The following is a 23475-nucleotide window of genomic DNA, read 5'->3' as shown; positions in this document are numbered from 1 at the left end:
GATGTGGCCGGGCTCCCCACAGTGGTAGCAGAGCGGCCTATTGTTTGGCGTACGCCAAACGCGCGCTTTGCTCATGGTGGACAGGGGCTCCTGCGGTACAACGGGTACAGCTGCAGTTGGGTACCGCAGTGAAGGCACAGGAGTGACGGGAGAAAAGGCTTGAATCATTGGCCCAGGACGACTTTGTAGTGCTTGACTGTATGTCATCACATAGGGCGCTGGCTGCGGAGCTGGTGGCGACTGAACAGCTCGCGGGACTTCATCTCGGACCACGTCCGGTATGGCAGCGACGCTGGTCTGTGGAGCTTCGAAGCGGAGTTTCTCGAGTTCTTCGCGCACCAGGCTCCTCACAAGCTCTCGAAGCTCCTCAGTGGGCAACGACGTGGGCGTGCAGGGGTGAGCGGCTGCTACACTAGCCTGACGGCCGTAGTGCGCGTCCCGTTCTTGCAGAGAACGCTCCATGCTTGTTGCCTCCTTGCCAAAGTCGGCCACCGTTCTTAGCGGGTCACCTACCAGTCCGGCAAACAATTGCTCTTTGACGCCGCGCATTAGGTGGCGTACCTTCTTGTCCTCGGGCATAGCAGGGTCGGCGCGATTGAAGAGTCGCGTCATGTCCTCGATGAACATGGCGACGCTCTCGTTCGGATGCTGCGACCTCGATTGCAAGGCGATTTCAGCCTTCTCCTTTCGTTCGCTGGTGTTGAACGTGGCTAAGAGCTCTCGGCGAAATATCTCACAGTTAGTGAAGGAAGCTTCGTGGTTCTCATACCACGTCCTGGCCGAGTCCTGTAGTGCGAATTACACGTTCCGCAATTTTCGCTCGCCGTCCCACTCATTGAAGCCCGCCACACGGTCAAAGCTGGCCAACCAGTCTTCGCCGTCCTCAAGCCTCTCACCGTGGAATGATGGAGGCGACCGAGGCGTGTGAAGGACGAACGGCGGGGCATTTCCGGAAAGCTGACTTGTCTGGCTAGCCGTAGCGGACGTCATGGCCCTTGCTGGACTTGCGAGTTGGCCGAACTCTGGTTGTAGGCCTCGCAGGCGGCGGCTCGCCTTGTGGACTGGTGTTGTAGCCACGCGTTGAGAACTGACGTCAGGAGTGTCCTCGAGGTCAGCGCACATGGACCGTTTCCCAGCACCTCTACCAAATATGTCACCGATAAACGGTCGAAGCACTCAAAACCAGATTTAGTTAGACGTGCTAGGCGTGCAAGACAGCAGGGAGCTCGAGCGAGGAAGAAGACGAAAACCTCTAGCCCCTCGAGAGCGCAAGGCATGACAAGTCCCATCTAAAGCAGTTCGGCCGCGGTATGGCGCCACTGGACTGGTTGGGACTGTGGCAATATATTATAAGCATCACTCGCAGACATTGCGATTGGAATCTCACTCAGGAACAGGCCTTAACAAGGATCTCATTTCAAAATATTGCTGCGCCACCGTCTTTCAGCAACCGTGCTGTGGGCAGCCTTGGACGCAGAGTGCAATGTTCGGCTGAGTGCAACGTCCCGGTTCGCGCCAGTCGAAAAAGTTGCGCCCACGCCTAGTCGCGTGGGGGCGTCCGTATTTTGTATGATCGTGGAGGGCTACATGGCTTCCGGATTGTTCGGTGCACATGATCTTCAGGACACGACCTTTTCAGTATCCTGAGCTCTCGGCGAACGAACGTTTTCTATGTACGAAAATTTAGGGCATCGCACGCACACTGGCGCACATGTGAAGGAGAATTTCCTAAACAAATGCAGCTATGCCCGATATGTATGAGAGATTTGCCGATTCGCATGACCATCAGGAGTGATGTGCCCTGACTTCCCGACATTTTTCATCTCACTATGTGGCCGTCACCTCCTGACGACGTTAGATAGCGGTTGAAATGAGGGCTGCTGGAGTCGTTACTGCATGCCGACAGGCACTTCCGATGAGTTAGCAGCAGTTTGCTTCAGGCACTTCAGCGCTGCAGCATTCTGGTTTGCGTGAGTGTTGCGGTTGAGAAACAAAATAACACGCGATCACTGCCTTCAATGCACCGTACAAACTGCTTGTTCATATATGAACTAATGTGTGAGAGAAATTCTTTAGAAAGAATCACATTTGGCATTCCATTTCTCGTGCACGTTTAATGCAGAAAACTTAATGATTCTTCTGATCCGATGCAGTGAAGACACAAGCCATCTCTTGAGTTCGTCTCCTCTCGCAGTGACGCGTTATGCGGGCATCGCCGCGGCTGAGATGTCGGTGTTTGAGCGAGTAACCACTGTCGCTGTGAAATGTTCCGCAGGTCACCGATACTTTTAGAAATATTTCAGGTCTCAATTAAATGCGTCATTACCAGGTTTATAAGGAACTGAAGCTCAAGCTTGGTCTCGCGACGACAGCGCCGTTACTCCTCTAGCGATAAGCCGTAAAACTAGCCAGGCGCATCCGCTGATAGTCTAAAGGCAGCAGCGGCGCATGCGAGCACGCACGCGCTCGCTTCTCTGCAGTCTGTATGTCCGCGGCGCAGCATGGGCTGCCGCCGCTCGCCTAGCTTCGTGTGCTCATTGCACAGGCGCGCTGCACAGTGCGGTGTTTTCGGGAGGGCAGAAGCGGGACCAGAGAGGGGTATGAAGTATTGATGCGTTGTTGGCTGTCAAAGCAGTACAAAAAACACCCAGCGATGAGATCCACCTGTGAAGATGTACCGAGAAAGGAAGGTGGACAGCTGAAACAACCCAGCTTTAAAGTTGTTGTCGACGCGGTTCAGCGCAACATCAGAAAACACACTTGATGTGGTATACAGTTTCCTGCAAAACTCGCGGTTCTTGCAGAGGCTGTGTGAAGAACAAACCAGCGTTTTCTTTGGAATGTATTTGAAAAACACGAAGCATTCGAGAGCTTTCGTAAGTTCCAAAAACCGGGGGGTATGATGGGGTATGAGAGGACAAACAGTTGTCGGTATTCCGATACTTGAACACTGAGCAAATGGCCCAAAAAGAACTTTAAAAAACTGTTTGGCATTATGTTCTATCATATTATTATGAAAAGAACCTTTTTTCATCACCTTTTCCTTTATTTGAAGCCGCAATCAGCGATACAAACAATGCCTGTCTGAAGTGACGCCTAATGCAAAAAGTGAATTGGTTTGGTTACCATTAATTTTAAACCTCTTCCAGCGTTGATACGAGGGCGCCATTTGGTGGGTATATTTTTCAGCAATCCTTCCATATCTTAAAAGCAAAATCAAAACAAGCCCTTTTAAGTGAATTTTACGGCTCCCCCTCCCCTTCTAAAGCGAAGAAGTGTGTTCAGGTATATTCTAAAATAGGAAAACCGTTAAGGTGGGCAAGAAAAGTGACGAAAAGTGGCGCTCTACTTGTGCCGCCTTTGGCCCAGCGGGCATAACATATCGTAAGACAGCGGAATGTCTCGAATGTTTGCTTATATCGGCGCCAAGTACGCAAACTCGTCGCGCGCTCAAACTGCGTCGTGCCTGTGGATCAGCACCACTCACACTGAGCACCGTTTGCGCACGGAAAGTTTTTTGACGCCAGTAACACCGAGATTCTCACGAAAATCATGTGCAAGGATCGCAGTAGAGGCGAAATATTTGAGAAGAGCTAAACTTCTGCTGCCTCGCGACCCAGTCAGCTGGTGATGTTCCAGCCGGCAGAGCACGCTTGTCCCCAACGTTCCCAGGCATTTCACTGCACTGGTGTTCCTGACCAGGCAGGAGCAAATTTTTTTTGTGCACCATAAATCTTCGACCTCGGCTGAATACGACTACGTTTGCTAGGATGCAGAATCGAAACCAAGGTCTGCTTCATGAGACAGCAGATAACAGCGATAGAGTGCATCGCTTCGTTTCGCTGCGCTAAAAGTATACTACATTCGCTACGTTGAATATAGAAAAAAATGACCCCCCCCCCCTCTCTCTCTCTACGCAAACGCTGTGCACGATGTGGTCGCCTGACCTGCGGCACACATTTCTCGTTCAGTCGTGCTTCATCATTGTCATTCGACTGCTCGACGTGGTAGCTGTGATCGACGAGCTTCTCTCTTTTAAGGAAGTCCCCTTAGCGAAAATAGCTGTCAAGGTGACAGATCTTTCTAAAGCCCCACCCCAAATGATATATTGCCACACGCCAGAGATTAGCGCATAGATCCATTGGTACGCTTCCTCTAGTGGAGGGGGGTCTGCCACTGTATCTTGTATGGCTGTCGGTTTGACGCACACCACGTCTAGCTGCGACGCCTATCTAATCTTCTCTTTGTTTTGTTCCTGCACTACTTCACTTGCATACTGCCCTACAGTTTTTAATAAATAACCATCAGATTAATTGCACGCTCGAGTTTCTACTGCGAACATTGGAAAGAACTGGCAGCGGAAATTCAAATGCATTGTGAATTTAAATTTTTTAATATTAATTTAGCCGTAGCAGGAAACCTTCTGTAGCGGTAATATTATGCCGGTTGATTCGTAATGTCAGAGTATCTCCTTTTTATTAATTTTCCTACACCACATAAAAAATATGAATACGTTCCAGGCATGCGATGTACATCTAAATCTCTTTGAAGTTCAGAAGAAACCGGAATTTCCGTTTGTTTCATTGAATGTGTTTCCCAACCTCTGGCGCCTTCAAAGAGAGAAGAGCGATGCACACTTAGTCTCTCAGTCTTGATATCAGTTCTGTCGATGGTGATTTTTATAGCTAAGGTACAAACTAAACAAAAAAAGTTGCGCCTATGCAGAAGGGCGGGGTCTATTTTTTTATATCGAATGAAGATATAGGCTTCATATTTAGATTATTGCTCAGGTACTTTACGGCCTTTTCTTTCAGGCTGTTTTAATCCAGGCGCTTGGAGCTTTAGAGCGAATGAACAAGCCTTTTACGGCTCAGCTTTTTCATGAATGTTAGGCGACCAGTGCACGACCATTGCGTAACTCGGGGCAGCTCTGAGAAAAACTGAGACGGCACGCGAAGAGCAGGCTTGGCCTGAAGGCTGATGAAACACTCTAAGCTGCGAGCCGCCTGCTGCCCATCATTTGGCCCCGTTTGTAATGGCCGATGCAAAGCTCGCAGCGCTTTGTTATGCACGCGCAGAATATATAAGAAGAAATACAACTGACTAGCGTACAACGAAATTGCAAAGTTGACGTTTTGACAGAGAACAAGACGGCTGGATGGCACCGGCAAGATTACCAACTAAAATTGCTTTGCTCCCGTCAAGTGGCATTAGTGAAGTTTTCTTTTTCTTTCCAAACAGCGTTATTTTTCATTAAAAAAAACACTACACTAAATTTCAGAGAGCCTGCAAAAAAAAAAATGCCCCTACTAACGGCGTCTCATTTTAATTCGTCTTTTTTATATAAAACGTGCGCGTAGGCTCTCTTGAAGGTGTAGTTAGCAATGCAAAACGCTCAATTTTGTCGGGGTTGAAATATGCATGAACGCAATTAGCGAGCGAGCCTCTCTTCCGTCTTTTTAGCCGGGGTATTTTTGGCTTTCTTCATGTATTGTTCTTGCCACTATCGTGAGTGCTATAAACTCACTTTTTTGAAGGGAATGCCGTAACGTAATGAAGAGAGTGCTTACTTTACTTTCACGTCATGCGCAAAGCGTTTTTACAGCGGGATTGGGAAAATGACATGACGAAAAACATGGCTTCTAGGGCAAATGGTATGTTAACTCCGTTTGGCGTACTGAATAACTGTAGCAGAAAAAGCAATTCTGCCGCTTGTTTCTGGTTGCCAGAAGTTTTTCAGCAATTCCAGTGATTGAAGCGCTACCTTCCTCTTTGCGTTCACAGCAATGGAGAGTCATGTCAAACTCTCCTCAGTTTTAGATTTTTTCTCGCTATCTATTTTAATTCCTTAAGTTACAGCCTCTAAGAGTCACAACCAATCTACTGATTAGCCGTGTCGGAACACCTCTTCCAACTTTCAAATCGGATATTCCTCTAATCCAACTGAGCCTTACACAAGCCCTACTATTAACGTTAGATTTTCTGTTCTGAGAGGGAAACTTCTCTTTCCTTCATGCAAACTGGCTAACGCACAATGTTGGTCAGTGAATTTAGGAGACATAATAAGGCAAGCAAAAAAGGCTTTCCTTCTTTTTGAAGCTCTAGTTTGGAGGCAGCTGGAATGGGACATCTGCAGGATCGGCTTTAGATGTGCTTAAAGCTGATCCCGTCCTCGGTCTGCATCTGTAGTGTTTTTTTTTTTGTCGAAGCCTGACCCGATCAGAAGACCTTTACGCCTCAGCACGGTACTCTTAGCATCTTAAATATCCGCTCTCAAAATAACCCCTCGTAGTACGCAAGCAAACTGTTGCGTGACAGTGCTTGTTCAACATATTGCAATAACAAAAACACCGCCTTATATTCGCTTGCGTAAAAAAGGGCAATGCTCACAAGAGCGACGATGACTAATGTTATAGTCGTAAGTGATGGTTGCTGATGCGTTTATCTCTATTTTCATTTCCATTCTCGAAAATCTGCAGGAAAATTGCCTGAACAATTCATCTACCGTATTTTGCGGACTATAGTCCGTAGGACTATACATGTTTAAAAGCTGAAATTTCGCATTTTGGGGGACTGTATGTGGGTGCGGAATAGTGAAGGTATACTTTTTAAAGATTGTTCGGCAAAGCAGGAGAAGCCTAGAGTGGCAGTTGAAGTTAAAAATACGTTGCCCTGTTGCGCCTGCAACATTTTGCCCCATTAAGTCACATAATGAAATCCGCTCCCATATGCAATATGCTTCGATAGGCAAGTGAATGGGGCTCGTAGTGGCTGCTTTTCGATAAGAGTTTGCATTTGCGAGTAAAACTGCAAGACATCGATTAATAACATCAGGAGAGGAGAAGCACCGCATCTTACTATGTCCGCTGAAGAAGATATGCGCGAAGTTCATCAGCGACTTCACGAAATCCGGACTAGAAACTGCTGCAAGAGAGTTGTCGGATTCTGCCGGCGATGTCGACACTGGCGAGGCTTTGTCGAACCCGACATGCTTCATTTATTTTATTCTGACAGCCCGGGGAAAGTGATTTTGACATGTTTTATTTTAAGGGCCCAGAAATTTAGTGCTTGACAATGAAATTAATGCTTTCCGATTCTATACTGCTTGCTGGCAGCCTAAAAACCTATTTTAAACAAATATGCGTTCATGTGGACTATACACCGGGTACGGGCGATCTAAGAACTTTTTATTATAAGCGGAAATTGGCCCCTATGGACTACACATCGGGTGCGGACTATAGACCGGAAAATAAGGCAATTATATAGCAGGCCAGTGAGTATGCTGATTTTAAACAACTTTAGATGTCGCCTTGTTACCCCTTTACAATATACATATTTCTTTAGATTACCCTTGCAATTTTTATTCGACACTCCATTGCGCAGTTTGCCAACAAGCGATGACGTGCTCGCAGAAGTTTTGTTTGTGATTGAGAAAAACTACACATAGTAGAAAGTTTAGAAATGGTGTTCATAAATATGCACCAGGAAAAACTATGTATAAATATTAGTAGCGGTTTAACTACTGCTGAAATTGATTGGAGAGCGAAAGCTATGATGTATCGGGCAACTATAGACGCGGCTTGGTGTCTGTAACGTTCAGTGGATTCCGCACACTGGATAGGCAGCGCGCCCTCCCTGACACTCTAGCAGGTGGCAGTAAAATTAATAGTTGAGAGCGAGAGGTTGGTTCACCCAATGAACGCTGTGGCCTATATATTCCCCCCAGAATAACATCACAACGGCAGTTTCCATCGCGCGACATCACCCGATTGTCACGTGACTATTCTACCACCCTCTACAGGCGAATCTAAAGGTCAGAGGTCATGTGGTACAACATCATGGTTGGCCACATATGGTAAGGCCTATATCCGCACTTGATCTCTGTCTCACTTGATGGTCCACCGGCTACGCATGGCGAAATCGTCTTTACCTAGCGTAGTGAAGCTTTCACTGCAAAATTTAATGGCGAACACGATATTAACCGCCGATTTCCAAGATGTATTACCCAACTTCGCGCATAAAGTGCCGCCCACGATTCAGGAACGAACCAAACTGAAATGTTCGACAAAAAAATAATGTGAAGAAAACAAAAGCAACAATCAACAGCCTTCGCTGGGAATAGCAGTTTCCAATAGGTAATGAGGTACCAAAAGCTGCCAGAGTACTATCTATTTTGGCCAACACCACAGATCTGCAACGCAAAAAATAAATTAAAGTTTACTGTGAACAATTCGAGCTGGAAGAAGACCGGAAATTTATTCCAGTAATGGGGAGTTCGCAATAACGGTCACCTATTTAGTGCATTTGTTCATATAAAACGAGTTCTAAGTACCGGTGGTCCACTTTTTCACTTATTGTAGAATAAGAATGTGCTGAACTGCGTTTTGAGCAAGTGGTCTACTCACGTTATTGACAGCAACTTACCTATATCTGCATATTCATATATAACTTTTTCTCCACCATCCAGTAAATTCACTCAGTTTCGACTCTTTCAGCATCTGGACAATTTTGCGCAAAACCTCCGCCTTAGGGAGTATTTCCACGAGCATACCAGCCACAATTAACAAATGATACCCACCATGTCAGATAAGTTATGGACACCGAATGAAAACGCGGTAGGCACCTTGGAATGTATGTCTTCAGTGCATATAATCGAGGCGTACGGAAAACAACGGCCGGTGCGCAAAAACCATTCCATCGAAGAACGGCAGGCTTTGGAGCCATTGCGTAAAAACGACGGCATCTTGAGAAATCCGGCTGACAGGGGTAGGGCTATAGTAATCTTGGACAAATCGGAATACTTAAAAGAGGGCCACCGCCAACTTAAAGCGACACTAAGGAGAAATCGAAGTTGGCTTGTGTCGACAGAGTGCCAGCTCCTAAACAAAAAGTAACACCACTCTTTCTGAAAAGAAAGCTCTCGTATAGGTAGAGAAGAGCAAAAACTAAAATTCAGGTATCGCCGCCACAGGCCAGCCTCGCAACTACAAGCCTGATGATGAAATGGGAGAAAAGAGACCACATATATCTGAGGCTGACAAACCGTCATGAAGCTTAAGTGTTTTATCGGTGTTAAAGTATATCAGTTTTGCTTTGAAACCGCCAGTGCACTTTTATCACACGAGGAAGAGAGAAAAAGACAACCTGAATGTTGGAAGTAAAAGGCAACCTGCATTTGGCGGCGCAACAGGCGGCCAGCTGAGCTTCGGTATGTTTTTAGGTGCTTCGCGGCTACGTGTTCTGCTTGCCCGCAGCGTTTCGTTAAGCGCCTCGATTTACACAGGCTGAGCAGCAGAGGTCCTCCAACTGCTCGGACGAAGTTCGTGCAACGGCACGCAACTGCGACAAGAAAAAAGAGATGTGTATAGCTAATGTTCAACGCGCCTCCACGTTAGCAAACGCATCGCTCGGCGTGTTCGCTTCGTCAACGTACCAAGACGCTGGGCTGTATAATCAGCCCTACCAGGACTATTATTACAGAATTTAAATATGCCCGCACGTACCAGTCGCTACACATCAGTCGTGACGGTGGCTCGGCGGTGACAGCGACACTGCCGACTCATCGGGGCTAGGAATTTCTTTCCAGAAGCACCGCGTCAGCCATCAAAAGCATCGCACGCTGAGTGTGGTTGAGGTCGCTGAATGCAGCTCGCAGTTCTTTGCGAGAACTTCGCTGTCGAAGTCGGGAACGTTAATTGGTGCAAACGTAAACGAAGCGACGACGGCTGATAGAGGCCTTCAACGTCCGGCCGGCAGTAGTTTTCATTTCGGCTGCTGCTAGGCGGGAGCGCAGCGCTCGCCGTCAACAATCACGAAGCCCTCGTTTCCGTTTCCGCCACTTTACGTCACTTTTGTCTTATTTCGTCATTAGAGAGAACCGAATTTGAATCGTAGCGGCGAGAAAATGTTTTTCAACTTCGAATCCAAATCTATTAGCAATAAATGCACCTTTCGCTCCTTTCGCACCTTTTCTGTTTAAAGGAACGAACGTAGCAAATTTCACGCGTCTTGGCTTTAGAAAGCATAATAAATTAGTGTACGCCGTAGGTTGTCCTTAACAACTTAAGCCGCGCCCTAAACTTACAGGAAATATCACTGCCTCTTCGCTCAGTAATTGCCTTTGTCCGAACTCCAGCCAGCATCCACGTTCTATCCCAACAAGACACCTGTAATTGCTCTATCATTTAATCGACTCAAACCACGCAGCAGCTCCGTGTGCCGCAGACCTTTGGCGTTTTCCGCATGCACATTTTTAGTGTATTTCAAAATTTTTATTCTTATATTTTTTCCTCACACCTTCATTTTTCTACACGACTGTTCTCAGTTTAGTTTTATAAATTTCAATTTTTTATTTTGATATTTTTCTTCCATGCCTTTTTCATTTTTCCACATGTCTGTTGTCATTTTTTATTTCCTACTTTGACACACATCGGCTAAACACGATCACCTCGGAGCTACTCAATCTGCGCGTGCATGCAGGTCCCGAAACCACATGTGCTGCGCCAGGCCTGTTCGATATACTGCGGCCTTTTTGTGTTTGTTTTACGCCACATCTTTTACTAATTTGATATCGTTTTGTTCTATTTTATTGATTTAGTTTTCTTTTTCTCATTTTCGTTTCTTCTCCCAAGTTCCTTTTTATCTTCTCATTACGCACTCAGGTTTAGTTCAGCAGCAATTTATTCCCAGCGCCTGCCGCTTTGCCAAGCAAAGCACGGAAACGGACTTAAAGGGCGCTAGTATATTTATGGGAAAAAGGGCGCCTGGCAGTCCGGTTTAACAGCCTAAACAGAAGAGCCTAACGAAGAAACGAAACAAAAATACGCAAGTGCCACGGTCGCAAGTGGCCGTTGCGGCGCTTAACAAGTGCCTGTCGGTCGTCGCTCGAACGCGTTTCCAGCATTCGTCTGCGAATACCTGATACGGGCCGCGTGCTCAAACCCGTCGGCGTCTTGCCGGGCGGGGGGGGGGGGGGGGGGGGGGGGGGTGCCGAGAGCCACGCTTGGCACACCCTTCCTTTTTCTGTCACTCTCCACGTTTGTCCTATCTTTACTTTAACCACTGTTTCCACGCCCCTGCTTCTTAGTTTGTACTATGCAGCCACGACAGTTGTGAAGGCTGTTGTACGGTCTGCTACCGGTCGCTTGTCCTTACCCTCATGTGTGTTGCGATGGCGGGAATTAAACCTCCTCGATCGTTCTCTGTTTTTATATTGACTGAACTGAAATATAATAAACCCGTCCTGAGGAAGGGAATTCCAACCGGAAACTGTTGGCGAAATAAACCGCAAAAACGAACTGAAATATATATATATATATATATATATATATATATATATATATATATAGGGTGTTTCACGTTATCTTTTACACAATTTTTTAAAATAGGTTTTTTGAGTGAGAAGAGCGTTGCCAGCGGTGTAGTACATCAGAATACAATTAACTAACCAGCCTGCTAACTAGCAAGCTGAATAGCTAGTACTGAATAGTTAACTTTCAACTATTACTGTTAGTCTCCTTAATTATTGAGAGGCGAGTAGCCCCCCGTAACTAATATCCATTTCTGCTTTTAGAATTTCGAAAACGTGGTTACTGTTGATGCGGCGGTCCAAAAAATTGGGGCTATGTCGACGAGTTACGTGCTGTTAAGAACGGAGAATTCGGACCAAGGAGGAATTCCTTGAACACCAATTTGAAGGCGGAGGAGTTATCAGGAAGACATGCAGCTGCGAGGTCTGGCGTTCGCGGAAGCAGCGGCGACAATGGCGGCGCAAGGTCGCGTGTCTGCCTCGGCCAACACCCTCTAGACTAGCTAAGGCCTCTCCATATCCTCCTCTCTTTTGTGGCTACGTCATCACACTACGACGGACCAGCTCTCGGCGCTTTCGAGGAGCGCCCGTCGTGCCCCCACTTTCTCCAACCGGTCTCCGTGATCTTGGTGCAACAACGCGTGCGCGGAGCAGTACCAGCCGAAGTATCGAATTTAAGAAAACATTTTGATGCTTTTATTAGTGCTTTGCTGCAAAAATAAAAAAGTTACTTTGTAAAAATTTATACTTTTTGTTGAACCTCTTATTTTGGAAGGTAATATTGTTGTTTTGTACGTGGTTTTGTTATACTTTTTCGTTTTCGTACAGAGTGCTCAACTGGAAAATGCGTTCGCACTGCGGTAAACATCAGTGGTTCCTTCATTTCGTGAATGCAGTTGCACGTGTTCGCATTTCTGCGTTTCTTTTTTGTTCGTGCTGTGTGTGCCACGAAACTAAACGCTGTTTCAGAGTTAGCACCGGTACCGTAGCGACGTCGGTAACGACGAGGAAGTACGTCGGTGCCGGGAGGTGTGTGTCCAGTGTGCAGGCTGTGATAATGCCTGGGCATTGCTGAGTACCGCGGTGCCGCGGGAACTATGATGGTGGTGAGCGTGTGCGGGTCTTCACCTTCCCTTCGGACCAAGCAAGAAGAGCTCATTTGCTTCACTCCAGGAAAGCGGTCGGTGGTAAGGAAGCATTCCTTTAACGGTCGTTGTTACTCATCCCTCAGTTGCATTGAAAACGCTGTGGGCAGCATGTTGCGAGATAATTCTGCAGTGCTGCCTCTTTTGGACCGGGTAAATCTGCAAAGTCGTAACGAAATAGTATTGCTGACATTCAGTTAACCTGGCATTTATAGAAATTTCTCTCGTACTGTCATGCACCTGTCTGATTTTTAAACTTCAGGTTCTAGAGCTTTTACTGTCTTTCTTTTTTCTTATCTCAGGTCTGCGAGCGCCACTTTAAACCGTCCGACATGGTAAATAGAACAAGATACACGGATACAAATACCGGAAAAGTAATGAAGTGGCGCTGAAGCTCGTACGGTCACGACCTGATGCTGTTCCAAGCATACTTCCAGACTGCCCGGCATACCTTTCTGCCCCAAATGCAAGCACGTCTCGAGAGGCCCCAGATGAAAATAGGACGCGCCGAGAGGCAGCTGCGTTACAAGATGCCATCAACTTGTCTATTTGAGCACACCAGGCGCTGCTGTCTGTTGGATGCCGTTGAGAGCTCTGATAAGGCTCCTGCCTTCCGCAAACATGCAGACAAGGCAGGTGGCATATTGAAGCTCGTGCTATCTCTCCTTGAAGACACAACAAATAAAGAAATGCAAGACGAAGATCGGCAAGATGCTTTGACATTTTTAAAAGAGCAAGTCTTTCTCCATTTAAGCAAGTCAACCCGCTACTCGTCAGAGCTGTTGGTATTTTCCAGCCTTCTATTTACCATCTCTCCTCATGCTTATAGGTACTTGCGTAACTACGGAGGTCTCACATTGCTGCATGAGTCCACGATCAGGCGTGTATGCAATGCATATGTTATAAATCCAGCAGCTGAGCAGCAGGAGGCTTCTTTCCTGCTTTATGCGAAGAAGATCGCGAGTGCAATGAAGGATCATGTGAAGTCAGTGGTTCTCATGATGGATGAGATCCATCTACAGGCGTATATTGATTACAAGGGTGGCACAATTGTCCGCACTGCCAGCAACACTTCAAATGCAGCAAAGGCAGCTCATGTCTTTATGATTCAAAGCCTCCTGTCATTACAAAATGTGTTGTTCACATTTTGTCAGTTGAACAAATCAATGCTCAGCCGCTGAACAGTGTGCTCCGAAGCATCATAAATGAGCTTGAAAAGGTTGAGCTTCGCATCATTGCATTCATCACAGATAACAACTCTATCAGTCGCAAAACAATGTCTCTCTTTGGATTGTCATCAAAAGTCAGCAGCTCCTATCCTCACCCATCAGATCCCACTCGTCCCCTTTTTTTCGTTATTGACCCTGTCCACTTGTTGAAATGTATTCGGAAGAATGGGATCAACCAAAAGAACCAAGGAACATGCATGTTTTTTCCTTCACTTATGAATTTGAACTCCAACCCAAAAATTATCACTGCTTCGTTCGAGACCCTCCGTGATCTTCACCTAAAAGAAGAAGAGCTCCTTATCAAGGCTGCTCCAACATTGTCAGTAAAGGCCCTCAATCCATCTAATATGGAAAGGCAAGATTTGAAGCTAGCACTTAAAGTGTTCCCACCTATCAACCATAGCTGCTCTCGAAACATGCGGTCAACGCTACGCACTGCAGCATGCAGCTGGAACAGCGGGATTTTTAAAAGTTGTCGAAACCTAGTCGAGGATTGTTAACGTGAAGTCGCCCAGCAAAGGACGCCGGCTTCGTGATGTCCTGCAGACTCGAATTGCAGAAAAGCTCTGTCCACAAGTTGAATTCCTTCAAACCATCATGCAGTGGCTTGACCTCTGGGAGAGTTTGAAGTTTGACAATGGAATTCTCACTCGGGAGACCCACAGTGCCTTGCGTCTCACTACGGAAGCCTTGGTCAAGATAATAAACTATTGCCTTGAAGACTTCGGATTTGACTACGTAATTATGAGGAAGTTCCAGACAGACTGCTTGGAGGGAAGATTTGGCAAGTATAGGCAGCTTTCCGGGTCGCAGTACAATGTGTCCTGTTGACAAACATTGTTAACTGTACTGTTGACAAACATTGCCAACTGTACTGTTGACAAACATTGTCAACTGCGATTAAGAGCATGGATAAGGGCAGAGGCTATATAAACGCTCTTCCTTGAATAAATCCTGTTGAAAGTGCAGCGCTCGTCCTGTTCTCTTACTCGTCAGTGTTGCCATTTTGCGCTCTCATGTCTTTCACGAATACGCACCTACGAGCCCAGCTGCAAGTACTTCTTAATAAACATATCCTTTTTATATAACACAGCTTGATTTAATTTTATCAAATCGAAGGGGATCTGCTCAGTCGCTCAGTTCAGAAGCCATGCATGGAGCTGTAAGCTGTTTTAAGAGCCATACCTTATGGCAATGTTTTTTTTTGCGTTTGTTTGTGGAAGGAGGGTGAGCGTTTGTTTGGAAGAAAAAGGTTACAAATAGTAGTCAGATTCCTGGAAAACAGTCAGCGCCAGGTGATGTACCACACGGTTCAATTTTTGCCCGAAAATAATTTCCAAAGTCATGCAACGAGCTATTTACAAAAATAAAGATATATGTGAACGCACAGCGGAATATCAATGCCCCGCAGAAAAAAAATGTGCGGACTTTCAGGCAATATTAGGCAATAGCAAAAGATACTTAATAGCTAATATATATTTATAATCCCTAACTTTCAGTTTTTAAACCTATTCACCGCGGACTGTGTACCGGAAATGACATCATACAAATATGCCAGCATTACATCATGGGGCCAAAATCGTCAAAGGACGATTTCATGTAGCGCTGCAGTTACACAAGAACGAACGAGCGCGCAGCACCGTCCCTCCATGAAGAATACGAACTCCGGCGCCCGTCGTAGTGTGATGACGTCACGGAGGAACAGAGAGGCCTTGCCTAGTCTAGAGGGTGTTGCCTTGGCTCTCCGGATGGAGTTATGCTATTCATCGGTCACGCTGGGGATAATTGAAATACGGCTGCGACTTTGGCAGAGTTCCAGCGTTTCGGACAACAGGCGGGGAAGTGCAAGGTTGTACATCCACCTGCTGGGAGTCGGCTGGACGTTCCGCTCCCACGGGGTCGCCCACCTGAAAGCTGTGATGATATCGACGCGACAGTCTTCGAGGACTGTGTTTTCCCGTTTCCATCCACCAAGCTGCGAGACAGCATCAGCACCGCCACCTGCCGTGAGCGGTGCCTCCAGTGTCTGCATCTGCTCACTTGATTGGACGTCATTCTTCGAACCTTGTTACCGAAACACTCCTATCTCGACTGTAAATATGTAAAAATAAACCTACTGTACAGTTTCCTTCTCAACGGAGCCCGACATCGTCCTTGGGAGCCGGGACTTGCGGTGCTGAACGAGTCAGTCAACTCAAGGGTCCCTCCGTCTCCAACACTGGTGGCAGCGGTGGCTGGTCCGTGCGACATCGTGCTTTATATACGGGTGAGTGTTTGGGTTTTTGCTATGCTTTGGGGTTTGGGTATGGGATTCGCCAGGCTTCAGATGTTGAGAGAATAATCTTGAACCACTGGGAATCGACTGTTTGTCGATTGAGAGGGGTTACTTTCAAGAAATTTTGTTGAGACAGCAGAGCTAAAGCTGAGAAAGCGGTGTCACGGACCTAATGAAATTGTCGAAGTCGGACTTGCTCTTGATATGCGAGGAACTGTCAGTTGAAGTGCAGAGCAAAATAACAAAACTTGAACTATGTAAGACCATTCCTAAGCACGGGATGCTAAAGAAAAATCCGACCAGGAGGAAAAAGCACGTAAAGAGAAAGCCGAGTAGGAGGAAACTTGACGTAAGGATAGCAGGGAAGCTGATCGGGAGTGGGAAAAAGAGAAAGAACAAGCAGAAAAGGAACTAAAGCAATTGGATCTTGAACTTGAGATGCTACGAGTCCAGATTGGAGGATGCCTAAGCGGCCAGATGCGCTCTAATGGTAGAGCGAGGGAGCCATTTAGGAGCGATTCGGTTTCTGTCCAGAGAAAACCCGCTGTCGCGGAGCGTAAAGATCTCTAAGCTGCGAATGCGAAACGCGTGTAATCGGCACGGATGGAAACGAAACGCGAAAACTCTAGAGGGAGGTTTCGAAGAGGCTAGAGAAACCGTTGCCGAGCCTGGTAAGCGCGTTGACATGAAACAGGAATTAACGCAAACGTGCGACCGGGAAAGAGGTAAAGCCGGAAAAGGGGAATATCCGGCCCAACAGCCTAAGAAAAAGGCACGCCAGAACGTGGTCGAGTTGGATAAGCGTGATGCCACGAAAAAAAAGTTTGTTGGGGCGTCCAAGTGGAACGGGCGTGAAAAGAAAAAAATAAAGGTGACCGAATCTACAGGTTCCAAATCTGAAACTGAGGGTAGACTTGAAAAGTGTGCACAGTACAGAGCAGAACAGGGCCACCGCAGGGCGTATGACAAAAATGAACCAGGCAAGCTCGAAGGCAGTCAAGACAATCCTCAACAAACGCAGCAGGACAAAACAGAGGTATGAGGCGCATAATTTAGAGGCAGTGAAACATCCTCCGGTCGGTTGTGCGGAGTTAGTGCACAGCTGCGACGCGAACGACATTGTTGGTTGTAAACCCGGAGAGAAGTGTATCAACAGTGGGTATGGGAAACCAAAGGAGTTGGTTGTTGATCCCGAGGTGCACGCGGGAGGCTCGCAGCAAATAGACGAGAAGAGCGCACCATAGCTGGAGCAAAAATGAATGGAAGGCTCTTATCTTGAGTTTGCAGTGCTAGCTGTAACTTAGGTGAAGAATGATGGGGTTGTTTCAAAGCCTAAAGAAAAGATCCGCATTGCGTATCAGAGGGTAGATTCTGATCGTGCGACACGTGCGGATAGGTCAGAGCACAAATCCCCCAAAATGCCAGGAAATTGTCTTCCAAGGGCGAAAGTGGTGGTAAGCCCACAAAAAGGCCGCGACGGGCAAAAGTAGCCGAGTTTTGTTGTCCTAAGACAAGTGCAGTAAGCACGAGAGAGTCATCCGGCTAGAAACAGGACTTCCGATTCTCGGGAAAGGAGAATAAAAGTAAAAGTAAAGAACACTGGCTGCAGCAGCACTCAAGCACTCTATTCCTAGAAAATGTGGGGGACGATCCCCAGGCAAAAAAAAAGAAGGCCGCCACCGTCTGGAAGACGTTGAAGTAACGAGCGTTAGCTTTTTGGTTTACTAGATGAAGAAAGCGAAGAAGAACGCACCGCTCGTCTCGAGAAACGGAATGTAATACCCTTTGAAACGGGGTGCATTGCCACCATGCTCGGCTACGCGTGCATGCACGTCGCCTAGCGGAACGATCGCCGCCTAGCGCCATCTATCAGAGAAATTACGATGCACGTCTACCCACTGTCGATTTGCACCCCCTCAAGATACGTCCCAAACGGAATTTGCTTCGTTTTGTGGGTCAAGGTGGGCCTAAATTTCGGCATGCGGTGCGATATGGTAACGCTTCAATTTGTAATTGCACGTATACAATAGTTAACTATTATTTAATTGTTGTTTAATTTTTATACCACAATCCATAGGGTTATATTTAGAGGTCCCGTAACAGGACAGTTTTCCTACCCGTTTTATTACATTTTTTTTGGTCGGGGGGAGGAAGGAATGAGAGGGCACAACCTATTTTAATGACCGCTATCTTGGATTTAAGAAACAAACTATGCCGCCATTTCCTCCCCTGGCGTCATACTCACATAGTTCTGCCTCTATCCACCATATTGGACCGTGACGTCATCATTGGCACGAGGCAGGTGGTTGTTTCTACAGTGCTATTGTAGATGGCGCTACAAGTTTCAATGCGAGATGCGCTGTTTTCTAGTTGCAGCCACAGCTAGCTGTGACATTCCTTGTGTGCATCGAGTTGGGGCTTAAGGCCGCCCCTCTTTTCCAGCTGCATACCTTTGCAGAAAGCAGGACGCCGGCACACGCGGAAACCGAGAGCCCCCGAGTACATACGGGGAACGAAAATTGTCGCTTGACGCACGGACCCCCTCCCCCCCCCCCTTTCTTCGACGTGGGCTATCGCCGGGAAGGCACCCACAGCTTCCCGCCGTGCCTCGTGAACAAAAGCGCATTCCCAGGAGGGCCGTGACGGACACCTGTCATGGCGGACAGGCAAGACTCGCCAAGAATGTGGGAAGACAGGGGCGACCCTTAATCTGGTTTCCCGGAGCGACAGACGAACCCCTTCATGCTTATTAGCTGTGTCCCGCCGTCGGTAGCCCGGCAGCATCGTGGGCCCTTTCGCCCCCTCCTCTGTTGCTGACGGGCGACGCTGACCGATGGTGGGTGGCGGTATGCATGCATGGGGCAAGGATTAGCTCCGAAGGGAGAGCCTGTGGATACTCTCACTTGAGAGAGAGTTGTGGCGTTTTTGTTTATTTAGTTTGTGTTGTTAACAAGACTCTGGGTTTGAGGCTAAGCCCAACCCAAGGGGTTGTCCCCATCTCGCATGTTATTTTTGATTGGAGAATTGATGCTTTGGGCGGGCCACTGAAAATGACCGCCCTTAGTCCTTTGTTAATCAAGTGCTTAAAAGCGCATGTAAACGGATGCAGTCCAGTCTGAGCTGGGGCTCCATGCTTAGCATGTAATGTGATGCTACTTAGGCACTAACCTGCCCGGTCGATGAGTAAAGTAGTGCAAAGTTTGTTCTTTTGTAAATTCAGTTCTGCTTTTTCCAGTTTAACTCTCTGTATATGTATGTTGTAAAATTATGCTCTGCTGTCATCATCTACAAGCTCGCCTCCTGTTCATCTTCCAAGCCGAACGACACTAGAGGAAGGGTTTGTGAACCATCCTCGAAGAAACGGACGACTATTGAAATTCTACTGCATACACGCTCAGGACGACATCGTTCGCCAAGAGGGCCTTCAGCGCCGAAGCCCGACGGCGTGCAGCTTCTGCCAGCAACCGCTCGAGCCCAACTCCGGAGCCACTCCATCGCCCCCATGAAGTCGTCGGCACGTAAGCTCGGACGCCCCAGCCTCTGATGTATAATCTTAATCATGTGTAATTATTGAATATACCTGTTTGTTTAAACTGAGCCATACGGTGTCTCTTTGCCTCTCCGTCCCGTGTGGACCTGCGCATTATGGGGGTCATCACACTGGTGTCAGAAGTGGGGTCTCAAAAGCAAATGTCCTCTGAATGCTGCGACATTCATGACTTCAAAATTGTAATCAAAAGGGAATCACGGGACTGATTGTGGGACTTTTACCCCCATTTGAGAGGCTTGAGGCACCGGAGGGCTTGAAAAAAAAATGTCTTTATCTGAGGGAGCTCCCACTCCACAGCCGTCGCTCGGAGCAAGCATGCTGGCATTAGGAAGCGTCATTCCGACGTTTACGGGAGATAAGACAGGGGTTCCAATCTGCGATTTCTTTTCCATGCTAGAAGAGATTGGGAAAATGGGGGGATGGTCCGATGCTCAAATGCTGGGAATGGCGAGGTGTAAGATGGCAGGAGCTGCTCATGATTTTGCATGGCGAGACGAAAAAGTAAAATCCACAAAATCATTTGCGGAATTTAAGAAGCTCGCGTTTGAGCATTTCGACACTGAACCACGTCACGTGCGGGTACAGAGGTTCCGTGACGCCGGACAGATGGTAGGGGAGGACGTGCGAACATTTGCGTCGCGGCTTCAGCGCCTAGCGCACGATACGTTAAGCAGGGAGGAGGAAGGAGACCAGCTTAAGAAGAAATACGCGGAGGATATGAGAAAGAGGAAATGACCGCTTTGTTCGTGGCTGGTCTACAAGACCCCGTGCGCCGGTTCGTGCTCTCGCGCAAGCCGAGCAATTTCGACCAAGCCGTGGAGGCCGCATTGGATGAGGAACAAAATGAGGCGTTAACGACAGCCGCAGCGAGAGTACGCGTCATAGAGAGAGCGGTGCTCAACCCTGAGGTTGCTCTCTTGACAGAGCGGTTAGATCGCTTAGAACAGCTGCTATCTCAGCAGGTAGAACGCCAGGTTGAAGCGCGCGCTCAACAGCGCCCATTCGCGGGAAACCGGAGACCGCCACAAAGCTACAGGCGCGGTATGCGAGATTTTAAAGAAATCGTATGCTTCGCTTGCCAGGGTCGCGGACACATCGCCAGGTTCTGCCAAAACGTGCGCCGTGGGGAGCCACAAAGAGAAGCAGGCGAGACACGCCCTAAGCAAGCCTACAGCGGGGCTCCAGATACCGAGTCAAAAAACTAGTTAGTCCTCCCCAGCCTGAGGAGCGTGGGGAGGGAGCAGTAGATGATGAGGTGGTGGTAGTTTGTGTGGCCGACGAGGCATGCCCTGTTGTGCGTTGCAAGTTAAATGGTTGTTGTATGGAATTGTTGATAGATACGGGGTCAAAGGTGACATTGCTTAAGGAGAGCAGTTTTAACACGCTTCGAAGGAAGGGGGACCGCGAGGTGTTGGAAGCGTCTGGTGGTATGGCAACCAAATTTGTAGGCATAACGGGGGATCCTCTTGGCATAAATGGACTCTACCGGTTACACTTCTCTCTCGGCGGAATTGCATTGGAGCACCCCTGCTACGTATGCCCGGACACGGTGTCTCTGCCAAACGGAGTGTCAGGTATATTAGGGCAGGATTTTTTGAGAAAAGGGAAGGTAGTAGTCTCATTCTCTGAGGAAGAGGTTAATGCGGGCGGCTCAAAAGTTCCGTTTTTGAATAGGAGAGGGGCTGAGATTCGCATTACCGATATTGACCCCCGTCAAACAGTGGGATCATTGGAGAAGGTATATTCGCGGGTTGCCGTCCGGCTGGTCGAGGAGGCGGTCGTCCTTCCTTGGTCGGAGCACATTTTGTACGCGTTTGTGCCTTCAGATGTAGAGAGCGGCGCCGTGGGAGTGCTTGAGCCGGTCGACTCTCTCAGCAATGGCCTGAAGGCAGCCTCGTGACAGTTAATGACGCCCACAGAGTGCCCCTACGGGTGGTTAACTGTAGCCAGCAGCCACTGAGCCTTCCCAAGAACAAAACATTGGCTTTCTTCACCTCAGCGATAGAGCAACGTGAGCCCACCGATACGGTACTCGCAACTGTAGAGCATGCTAGTCCTTCGGCTGCTCCAAAGGTGTCGTTCGATCTTTCTCACGTAAAATCCAGGGAGAAGGAGGCTCTGGCTGGTTTGCTGAACGACTACTCGGAGGTATTCGCCGCGTCCAACCTGGATTTGGGCTGCTGTGGCGTTATAAAGCACAGGATAGGAACCAGCACTTCATCGCCCGTTTACCAGCGTGCGTACAGGATTCCTTACTCCCAACGTGAGGAGATGGAGCGGCAGGTGCAGGACCTGATTGATCGCGGCATTGTCGAACACTCAAAGTCACCCTGGGGAGCACCAGCACTATTGGTGGAAAAGCCAGATGGCTCGTATCGATTGGTAGTGGACTACCGCAAACTAAATGCCGTAACTCGCATCGATCCATACCCCATCCCCAATATACAGGAGACGCTTTCTCAGCTGGGCTCTGCCAGGTACTTCACGGTAGTGGACATGGCGGCGGGATTCTGGCAGATAGCAATGGATCCGGCAGATGCCGAGAAAACGGCATTCAACACGCCCTCAGGGCACTATGAATGGAAAAGAATGCCGATGGGTCTGGCCAACAGCCCTGCTGTCTGGCAGAGAACCGCTGATGTTATCCTGGCAGGTCTTCTGGGGAGGCTGTGCTTCGTGTATATGGATGACATTATCATATACAGTGACAGTTTTGAGAACCATTTGCGCGATATTGAGCAGGTTTTGGTGCGACTAAGAGCAGCGGGTCTCAAGCTGAAGCCCTCTAAGTGCCAATTCCTCAAAAACGAGGTGAAATACCTCGGGCACGTTGTTTCAGCTGACGGCGTGCGACCGGACCCTGAGAAACTAAGGTGTGTCTCGGATTTTCCATCCCCGACTAGCGTCCGCCAGGTCCGGCAGTTTCTCGGCCTGATCGGTTACTACCGAAAGCACATAGAGGAGTTCGCCAAGCTCGCTAAGCCGCTCACCGCCTTAACAGCCAAAAATGTCGCCTTTCGCTGGGACGAAAACGCGGAGAATGCTCTTGGGGCCCTGAAAAGGAAGCTAATGAGTGCACCGCTGTTGCGCCACCCGGATTTTAATTTGCCCTTCGTTATGGCCACAGATGCGTCAAAGTTCGCAGTTGGTGCCGTGCTATCTCAGGTTATCGAGGGCAAAGAACATCCCGTTGCTTTTGCTAGCCGACAGCTGAGCCCCACAGAGCAAAAGTACGGAGCTACGGAAAGGGAGTGCCTCGCCGTTGTCTGGGCAGTAAAGCACTTCAGATGCTACCTTTACGGCCGCAAATTCAAGCTAGTCACAGACTGCCATCCTCTGAAATGGGTGATGAGTGTCAGAGACCCTAGCTCGCGACTCGCTAGATGGAATCTACACCTGCAGGAATACTGCTTTGAAGTTTAGCACAAGTCAGGAAAGACGCATCTGAATGCTCATGCACTCAGCCGCACAGCTGCCGTGGCAGCTATAGATGAGTTTGTCCCCGTAGTCGACCCCGCCGAATTACGCACAGAGCAGTGCAAAGATCCTGACCTGAAGCGAATAATCGAAAGCTTAGAGGGCGCACCGTCTCACCCCGAACAGCTAGGTTATTTCATTGGCAAAGACGGCACCCTGTGTCGGCGCACGAGGCCAACCAGGAAAGGGAGACCAGAGAAAACCGCTTGGGAGAGAGTCGTCATACCTCGGTCGTGGACAGAAAGGGTTCTTCGCGCGTTTCACGATGCGCCATGCGCCGGTCATTTTGGCGTAGCGAAGACACGCAGGCGTGTGGAGCGTTTGTACTTTTGGAGTGGCATGCGACAGGATGTTAGAGACTACTGTGCGAAGTGTCATTCCTGTCTCGAAAGAAAAACACCCAAGGGACGAAGACCAGCTCCAATTCAGCCGTTCCCTGAGGTTTCGGCTCCCTTCGAGCGGACAGGTATGGACATAATGGGCCCCTTGCC

Source organism: Amblyomma americanum, chromosome 1, assembly GCF_052857255.1.
Source record: "Amblyomma americanum isolate KBUSLIRL-KWMA chromosome 1, ASM5285725v1, whole genome shotgun sequence".
Lineage (NCBI taxonomy): Eukaryota > Metazoa > Arthropoda > Arachnida > Ixodida > Ixodidae > Amblyomma > Amblyomma americanum.
This window is presented reverse-complemented; position numbering follows the sequence as displayed.